Consider the following 10802-nt stretch of genomic DNA (forward strand, 5'->3'; position numbering starts at 1 on the left):
AGATCTGATGTGAATGCTCAACTTTCTCTAACTACATTTGCAGCTTCAGGCTCAGCCCTTCCCAGCTGGCTGTGCTTCTGAGACAAACCTTAAAAAGCCCTTTAAATTCAGATATGCTCGTTTTGTTCATAATTTTGCTAACCAGCTTTTGTCTTATAATAGTAATCTTATAAAAACATTTGTATGGTGAAAAGACTGACAGAACATATAGAGGGGTTAAAGAAGAAAAACTTAAGCTGAATAAGAATGAAAACCATCACATAGTTCAAGACTCTGCTTCTTTTGCCATGGAAGGGTATATATATTTTACAGAAATGTAAGAAGGAAACAGCAAGATATTGATATGATATTGGGGATTTTAGATATCGGAATCAAAAGTGTTCTGAATTCACTCAGAGTAATAGTAATCAGTTCAGAGGTTACATAGGATTTCTATGCTATTACATCTACATTTTGAAATTAATGGTATGGGTTTATTTTCATAGAGATTTTCATGCTTTTGAGATTGTGTCTTATACTTAGGTTTCTAAAACAAGGAGATATTTGTAAAAGCTTTTATAGTCATGTGATCAAGTTTATATTTTATAATACTCTTATTAATATTAAGTTCATATTCATTTAGATATTCCCTAGTTTGAATTTCATTGTCTTTTATTGTTCATGTGTATTTTTTTTTCTATTTATTCATCTCTCTAATTTTGAAACATTACAAGATGGTTTGATTTCATAATACAAATGTTATTCTAGGAGTATTGTGCTCCCATATTCTGAGTTGTTTTTGTTATTTTATTCTCAACTGATTATTGATCAAACTCTTTAAAGCATTTTCCCTGGCAAATTGGTTGCCATGGCAAGTGTAAATTGATTCTAGAAGTATTATTTTTGTAAGCATATTAAAAAAAAAAAGGGGGGAACATTTGTAAAAAGTTTTCTTTTTTCAAAAAAAAAGTTTTCTTTGAGATTCTGTTGTGCTTTAACTTGTATTTAAATATGTTCTGATTTTTCACAAAAGTAATTGTATACTAAGTAAAAAAAGGGTATTATTTGAAATTGTTGTATAATTATATATTGTGTTCTGAGTCAAGGTGTATTCACATTTTTTTAAATCCATATGAGACTTGGATTATGGGAACTTATCATTTAAGACATTAATTGCCTTTATTCTGAGTTATCAGATGCCAGTTGGCCAAGATGCCATCCAATCACAAGAGGAATACATGCAAGAGCAGACACTGAACTGTCACATGAGGGGAGACATGTATGAAGTTAAGGTATGGCCAAGGGAACGGCTTTTGACAAATGTTGAGGTTGGATTCTCTTGGCTTAATATTTTATTTTATTTTTCCCCACAATATTGTACAGATGGCTGGAAGTATTCATCCCACCCATCTCATTTCTACACCTGACTTCTATGCCCCCTCCTATATGCCTGATGCCATGGACATCTGAATCCCATGCATCTGATTAAGTCTGACTCAGTTTCTTCCAATATATTCGGTGGCATGGACATATATTCCATCCACCTATTTTAAGCCTGGCATACTGCATGGGCAGTACATATTGCTCAAGTGTGGGAATGCTCATATCCCATCATTTCTCTGTTCTTTTATGGTAACCCCCATAATTATCTCAGGTGTCATGATAAATACAGTGTTGAATTTGGCCTTGACACCTGTTACCAATTATATTAGATTTTTAAATTTCTCGTAATGGTATGAGGATAATTAGGCAGATGATGCAAAAAGTGATGAGACAAAAATAAAAATTATTTTTAAAAATTAATATCGCAGCAATTGTCTTCTCAATTACCCTCCATAAGGGGGGACTATAGTAATATTATAATTTTAAAGAATGTTTCAATTTTTGTTTTATTGTATGTTTCATGTGTTAACAACTAAGATTCTGTATTCCCTTAGACATGTTTTTGAGAACTTTCATTGTTTGATTTGATTATTGACAAAGCTATTTTAAAGTTGTATTGAACTCAATTTTGTAGGAAATTTTCCTGGCTGATTACCAGCATCCACACATCAACCCCTGAAAAGACTTCCATTCCATGACTACACCTAGAGGACATCTGAGAAAAGACTTTTAGAGACTTTAAATGAACAGTTTTGTTTTGTTTTTGTTGTTTTTTTTTTTCTCTTTTCTCTTTCTGTTATAATATACACCATCTGTAACATGTATTCTCTGCAGAGGCCCTCCCTTTGCAAGACCAATGTCAAAGCGTTGGTTCATGAGGACAAAAAAATCGCCCCTCTGGACAAAACTTTCCTCTCTCCCTTTTCTATACTGTTATTAACATATTGTTAGTTAGCATAGGTTATTATATTCTGTTATTTTTGACTGTTTCATCAAGGAAACGTACCGTTTCTTGAGGAAACAAAGCGGGGAACTGTAACAATTGGAATGACGCCACCTGCTGGAGACTTGCTGTAGAAGAGTTCCGCCCATGAAGCAAAGGTCTTTGAGGGCAAGACCAGGAGTCTTTTCTTGGGCATCAGGAAGTGACGCAGCCTAGTGGGAGGAGGAAGGAAGAGACTGGCGCTCGGTCTCACTCTCTTTCCTTGGGACTCTGGCAGAGAGCGGAGCTAGAAATGTGCTCTCCATTTAATAGATGGGAATCTAGGTCTTTCTCTCACTCTTTACCAAATTCTTATTCTCCTTAATAAATGCTTAAAAGTCTAACTCTTGCTAAAGCTTATAATTTATTGGCGACCACTCATTAGATATTTTAGACAGTTTAGCTAGAATTTTAGCCTTTAACACTGCTAAGAATCAGGTGGTGCTTAGAAAAATGTTTCAGATAGGCTAGATAAACACAGAAGACTGCTAATATGTATTACAAGGAGTAACAACAATTCCCAGTTTGGCATTAAATCAGACTACATGTATGTGTGTCTGCATACATGAATGTATATACACGGTTTGGTGTTAAATCAGACTACATGTATATATATACATACATGCATATACACATATGTATGCATTTTAACCATGTTTCTGAAAACATTCTAGACTTTTTACAGTTGTTTTATGTAAACTGTTTAAATCAATGACTGATCACATGACTTTTGACCAATACATTGACCTTAGTTTATTTCTTTACTTAATATCTCTTCACTTTTTCCTTTGCCTTGTTTAAAACTTCCAAATTGGTCATTTCTACTGAGAGCATGATCTCATAGTCTCATAGGGACACCTGCAGGCAAAAGGACAGATTGCATTCTCCTCTTTGCTTAGAGCAGGTTTCTTACACTTTTTCCACCCATGACCAATTTTTGCCCAAGAAATTTTTACATGACCCCGAGTATATAGGTATGTAAACTAGGTATACAATTCAAAAATTTACTGCCAATTTTTTTGCCACCCTCACATGCAGTTACATGATCCCATATGAGGTCATGTCCCCACAGTTTAAGAAGCTTTGGCTTAGATTTTGCTATACTGTTTCTGAGGCTAAAGATTCATATCATCTGAGTATATGAAAAATCATAAATCAAAGTATTTATGGAGTCTAGAACAGTGTTGTCAAACTCAAAGAGAAGCAGAGGCCATTATCTATACATAAGGATCCCTGCAGGCTGTGTATTGACAGTTAAAAATGTCATGTTAGCTATGGTTTTATTGAATTTTTATTTATTTTGTTAAATCATATCAGTTATATTTTCATCTGTTATATACATACTTGAGATAAGTGTGAGTTGCATAGGCAGCCTCTTGGAGCATGTATGATATCTCTAGTTTAGACTATTCAGCTTTTTGTTTTTAAGATTGTAGTTAGTAAGATCTGAGTTCAATTCCTACCTCAAACACTTACTTAGCTGTACAGTCCTGGGTAGGTCACTTAAAATCTCTCAGCTTCAGTTTCCTCATTTGCAAAATGGAAATGATACTAGTATCTACCTCCCAGGTTTGTTGTAAGGATCAAATGAAATAACATAAATAAAGCACTTTGCAAACTTCAGCATGTCGTTGATGGTGGTGGTGGTGGTGGTTTCCACTGACCGAGGATGTTGAGGAAGAAAAGGAATGGGGAAGAGAGTCTAACTTATCCTCATGGTTCCTTTATGATCTTGGATATACAGATATACCTGGCTTTGAAGGCAGTATGGAAGCAAGCAGTTGATAGCTAAGGGTGGAAGATTTGAGAAAAAGGGGGACGTTTCAGGAGCAAATCTGCTGAAGAAGATGAAAAGCTGCTTCCCTACTGCCCTTGTCTCCCCCATCGTCAAGTCAATAAGTTAGTCAATAAATCAGTCAACAAGTATTGTTAAATGCCTACTATATTCCAGATACTGCTGCTAGGTATTAGGGATAACAAGTACAAACAATTAATAATCTTACTCCTTAGGAATTTATATTCAAGTAGGGGAAATAACATGTACATATAGTATACATGCACATATATATATATACATATGCATTTGTATACGTGTGTATATATACATGTTATGCATAAATATGAAGTTACTAAATACAAATACATACAAAATAATTAAATACAAAGTAGCTTGGGAGAAAAAAATACCAATAATTGGGAGATCAGGAAAGGCGCCATTCAGAGAAGATGGTTCTTGAGCTGTGTCTTAAGCAAAGGGAGGGACCCTTTGATGGGGGTTAAGGAAGGAGTACATTTGAGGCATGTGCGATGACCAGTTCAATGACATAGATGGAATGTTAAGAGTTTGGATGGATCACAGAATCAGGATGGAGAGCAGTGTCCAGAGAAGCTAGTAGAATGGTTATAGTCAGGTTGCATAGCCTTCAAAAGCTTCTCAAAGCAGGAAGAAGTTACTGGAGTTGATCAAATAGGGGAGTGACATGGTCAGATCTGTGTTTAAGGAAAATTACTCTGGTAGGCAGTGGTAGGATGGACTGAAGTGATAAAAGACATGGGAGGGAGAGAAATTAGGAGACTGTTGCAATAATCTAGATGAGTAGTGATGAGTGATAAAAGGTACCTGTGTGAATAGAAGGAAAGGGTGAGATGCAAGAGATGTGAGGGTAGAAGCAGGAGGTGGGGGAGGGAGAATGAAGAATCCAGGATAATGTTAGGATTAGAAACCAGGGAGGCTGAAAAGACAGTTGTGCCTTTGACAGAAATAGGAAAGTTGAAAGAGGGAAGGTTTTGAGGGGAAAGATGAGATCAGTCTTGGACTTGTTGAGATCAAGATGGTTCTGGGTTGTCCAGTGTGAAATGTCCAAAGACAATTAGTGATGCAGGACTGAAGCTCAGGAGAGAGACTGTGATGGATGGATGGATGGATGGATAGATAGATAGATAGATAGATAGATAGATAGATAGATAGATAGATAGATAGATAGATAGATAGATAGATAGATGAATGGATAGATAGACCAGTCGATCTGAGATTCTTCTGCACTGAATTGATAGTTAAACTAATGGAAGCTGATGAGGTCACCAAGAGAGAATATATAGGGAGAAGAGATAAAGGCCCAGGGCAGAACTTTGGGGAACACTCACAGTTTGGGGAAGTGATATTGATGATGAACCAGTTAAGGAGTCTGAGGGGTGGTCAAACAGAAAAACCAAGAGAATGTTCATTGTGGAGAGAGAGAGTGGTCAAGAAAGGTCAAGACAGAAAAGCAAGTTTTGTCAGTAAGAGATCAGTGGTTCAGTTGAGGGATGAAATTGGAAGCCAAATTGCAAAGAGTTGTAGAGTAAATGTGAGGAGAGGAAGTAGAGGCAGCCAGTGTAGACACCTTTTTCTAGGAAATAGAGTGGCACCTTGAAGTAATGGTAGGGTCCAGTGAAGGTTTTTTAATGATGGAGACTTGGGTTGAAGGCAGTATGGAAGAAAGCAGTTAGCCAAGAGTTGAAGATTGAGAAGTAGGGGGATGTTCCAGGAGCAAATTTGCTGAAGAAGGACTAAGTAAGGAAGGCTGCTTCCTTACTTCCCTTGTCTTCTCAATCCTCAAAAACTCCTCAATTTGATCCATGCATCTCTGCTAGTTAGTTATGTTCCTTTATTTTTTCTTCCCCTTTCTGGCTTATCTTCTGACTGTCTACAATCAATGCTTTTATTTTCTATCCTTTCACTCCCTTCTTAATTCTCTGCAATTTGGCTTCTGATCTCATCATTCAACTGAAACTGCTCTCCCAAAGTTACTAATGATCTCTTATTTGCCAAATCTAATGGCCTTTTCTCAACCTTCATCCTTGACCTCGTAGCAGCTTTTTATGCTGTTGATCACTCTCTTCTCCTTGATACTCTTCTCCTTGATTCTCTCTCTATAGGTTTGGTTTTTGGTTTTGTTTTGTTTTGTTTTTTGGCAAAGGGTAGTGAGGGTTAAGTGATTTGCCCAGGGTCACACAGCTAATAAGTGTCAAGTGTCTGAGTTCGGATTTGAACTCAGGTCCTCCTGAATCCAGGGTCCTTTCTGTATCTACTGCCTCTCTATAGGTTTTTGTGACCACTGTATTCTGATTTTCCTCCTACTTGTCTCATCTACTCTCAGTTTCATTTGCTGAATCTTCATCCAGACCCTGCCTGTTAACTGTGGTTGTTCCCCAAGACTCTGCCTTAGGTCATCTTCTCTTCTTCTTCCATACTATTTCACTTGATGATCTTAACAGCTCTCTGCGCATATGATTCTCAACTGGGCCATCGCCAGTCATCTTGACTTTTGTCTTGCCATTAGACCCAGATGACTGGAGAAGAGAGTGAGGCCGATGACTTTATGCAGCTCTGCCTAACTTAAATCCAATTCATGAGCAAGTCAAGATATCACCTTCCTGATGTCACTGGTCCTCTTCAAGAATGAAGGATGAGCAGCAATAACATATGATTCTCAAATCTACTTATCAACTTCTGAGAATTTCATTTCTACCTGCATATTAGACATTTTGAAATGGATGTTCCCCATTAGATTGTGAGCTCTTTAAGAGTAGGGAAGGTGTTTTACCTTTCTTGGTATCTCCAATGCTTAGCACATGCCTGACATGTAGTAGGCCTTTAATAAATGTTTATTGATTGACCGGATGGATATCTGAGATCTAGAATTTAGCATTTTCAAAAAAGAATTAATTACTTTCTCCCCCAAACTGACCCCTCTTCCTAATTTCTTTTGTTACTATGGAGGGTACCTCTATCTTCAGAGTCACCTGGGGTCACAACCTAGGTGCTATCCTCTTCTCATCACACTCACTGCCCCTTCCTCTACCCCGTTCAATCAATTGCCTTCATAACATCTCTGGTATGCCCCCTTCTCTCCTATGACACTGCCTTCACGTTGGTAAATTACCCATCATCCCATATTTATTGAAATAGCCTGCTGGCTGGTCTCCGTGCCTCAACTCTTTCTCTACTCCAATCAGTTTTACACTTAGCTATCAAAATGATCTTCCTTAAAGTACATATTTGACCAAGGAACCCTACCTAGTCAGTTAACTCCACTGGCTCCACGTTGCTTCTAGGATCAAATATAAAATATCCTGTTTGACTTTTAAAGCCCCCCATGATCTCGCCCCTTCCTACCTTCCAAGTCTTCTTAATCCTTATATCCTCTCTGCAACCCCCCCACCCCCACACCCCTATACTCTGCATTCAGTGACACTGGCTTCCTTGCTGTTTCACATGTAACACTCACAGCTCCTAAATCTAGGAATTTTCACACAATGATCTCCATGTACCTAACAACTTCCCTGACTTTCTTCAAGTTTCAACTAAAATCTTATCTTCAGCAAGAAGCCTTTCTCAATCCCCCTTAATGGTAGTCCCTTCCCACTGTTGATTATCTCCAATTTCTCTTTTATATCTGGTTCGTATATAGTTGTTTGCATGTTGTCTTCCCCTTTAGATTATGAGCTCCTGGAGAGCAGGGACTGTATTCCATGTTTCTTTGTATCCCCAGCCGTTAGCACAGTGCCTGCCACAGAGTAGATCAGAAAGAGCATAAACTATTCACAGTCCTATTCTTAAAAACACTCTTGAGTCACTAATAATAAAAGAAATGCAAGCTAAACTCAGATTTGACACCTAGCAAACTGACAAAGGTGACAGAAAACAAACAACGTTGGAGATTGTAGAGCTCTGAACTGATCCAACTAGTTTGGAAAACAATTTACAAATAGGATAGAAAAATGACTAAATTGTTAATACCCTTTGACATGATGACAGTACTATTCAGCATATACCTTAAGATTATAGACAAACAGAAATTTCTGATATATAACAAAATAATCATATCAATGCTTTTTATAAGTAGCAAAAAACCTAGAGACAAAATGTCAGTTAGCCAAAGAATGGCTAAACAAATTGTGGCTAGGCAAATATAAATGTAATACATTTCATCATAAGATGTGACAAATATGAGGAATCCAGAGAAACTTTCAAGGACTTTATGAACTGACAGCAAGCAATGTAAAAGAATCAAGATAATGACAGACATAGTTGATTGCAAAATAATTTAATGAAAAATAACACTAAAAGGAGTTTGGAACCGAGAAGACTGGTGATGAAACATTCTTTCCTTTTCTTGGTAGAGAAGTAATGGAATATAGGTGTGGAATGAGGCCAAAATGGTCAAAGGGTTGTCTAGTTTTGCTTTATTTTTGTTGTTTGTCCTTCATTCTTGAAAAGGACCGTGATAGATGTCATGACTTGCAATGAATTGGATTTAAGTGAGGAAGGGCTGCGCAAAGTCACCAGCCTCTCTCCTCCAGAGTCATCTGGGTCCAGTGGCAAGATATATATCAGAGGATTGAAGATGACCTTGGATGTTTAAGGTCCTCCCAACTTTAGAGCCAGTGTTCTATCCACTGTGCCACCTACCTGCCCCTTGCTTTATTATAGTGTTTGTTACAAGGGCAAGGTCTAATGGGGGTTATTAGGAAGTATTTTATATGAATTTATATATATATATATATACATATATATATATATGTATATATATAAAGTGAGAGGGGATTTGTTCCTCCCCCTATAGTTGATTTAATCGTAGAAAGCAAAGAGCAGGTAATGGAGATAATGAGGTGTTCATGTGTTAATCAGAGTTAACATCTAGTAATTTGTTCATGAAGTATGAACATAATTCTCTGACAATTAAAGGGAGGAACCTCATTAGACAGGCAAAAATTGGACACCCTTTTCTAGGGCTTTAAATAGCCAAGTCCCTGAACAAATTCAGGTGAGCCCAAGCCAGGAGATATAAGTCAAGGAGGGTTCTAGCCCTGACACTGCTGGGATCAGGTCTTCTGAAGTTGCTTGAGAATATAGCCCAACTCAGGAAATAAACTCTATTTAAGGCTAAATACGTATAGTATCAGCACAAGACTAATAGTCAATACTTGAAAAAGTACCTCAAGGGAAAGTTGAAAAAAATTTTGAAGAGAGAATTAAAGAGGGTATGAAATTATTGAGATGTGCCCAAGGATTGTATAAGGTCCCTTGAACTCTCTTCTATTTTAGGCTTCTGGTTCACACTCTCTTCTCCTTGCCTAAGGGATAGCATTTTTTTTTTTTTGGTGAGGCAATTGGGGTTAAGTGACTTGCCTAAGGTCACACAGCTAGTAAGCGTTAAGTGTCTGAGGCCATATTTGAACTCAGGTCCTCCTGACTCCAGGGCTGGTACTCTATCCACTGTGCCACCATGGGCTAGGTGGCACAGTGGATAAAGTGCCAGGCCTAGAGTCAGGAAGACTCATCTTTGTGAATCAAAACTGGCTTTAGATACATCCTAGTTTTGTGACCCTGGGCAAGTCACTTAACCCTGTTTGCCTCAGTTTCCTCATCTGAAAAGTGAGCTGGAGAAGGAAATGGCAAACCACTCCAGTATCTTTGCCAAGAAAACCCTAATTGGGGTCACAAGGAGTTGGACGTGACTGAAATGACTAAATGACAAAGGACCAGCCAAAATGGCAGAGTAGGTAGAAACAGTACAGCCCCACCACAATTACTCCAAAAGATGTAAAATAACTGTGCCAGGTTGAGTAGTGATCAGGAAATCTCAAAAGAAACAGTGGGTCATCTTTCCAACCCAAGATCAAAAATTCAATCCATAGGTAAGTAAACAGTTCAGGAATTGGCTAATACTGGTGACCTGGGTAATGGTGTAGTAGAGATGTCAGGTTCATCCCTGTGCTCACAATAGAGCCTTAGCATGGAGCACCGGCCCTGGAGTCAGGAGTACCTGAGTTCAAGTCCGGCTTTAGACACTTGACACTTGCTAGCTGTGTGACCCTGGGCAAGTCACTTAACCCTCATTGCCTCACTAAAAAAAAAAAAAAGTAGAGCCTTAGTACTATCCATCTGACCCCAAAGCAGGCTCAAAGGACTCATGCCCCCAGGCTCAGGACAGGGTTAGTGCTGGAAGTGGCTGTGTTAATTCTCAGACTCCAGAGAGAATCCTGGACTCAGTTTATAGGTTCAGCACAAGGGTCAGCAGACTACATTGTGGCTCTAAACTTTCAGAGGCTCCCAACTAGCTGACAGAGTTTGAGACAAGCAACTAACTGTCCGCTGAATCTCTACCCAGGACTGAGGCTGCAACTGTTTGGCCTAGACCCAATGCAGTGTCTAAAACCATGAAATCCCAACAGGGCAGTGATCAGACTGTCCCCTTGATCAGATGACACAGAGTCTGCTGAATGTTTGCAGCTCTCTAGCCCAAGATATCCCTGTGATCCTTAAAGGACATAGCACACAGTACCTGGAGAATACAGTGGTATGATCCCAAACAAGATAGGCCAAGACTATCCAAAGCCATGACAGTATCTTTAGAAGTGTGCTGAGGCTGGTTTTCACACAAAATCCCAAGGCTGGAAGTAAGGTTAGAAG

Source organism: Dromiciops gliroides, chromosome 5 (assembly GCF_019393635.1).
Source record: "Dromiciops gliroides isolate mDroGli1 chromosome 5, mDroGli1.pri, whole genome shotgun sequence".
NCBI classification, from domain to species: domain Eukaryota; kingdom Metazoa; phylum Chordata; class Mammalia; order Microbiotheria; family Microbiotheriidae; genus Dromiciops; species Dromiciops gliroides.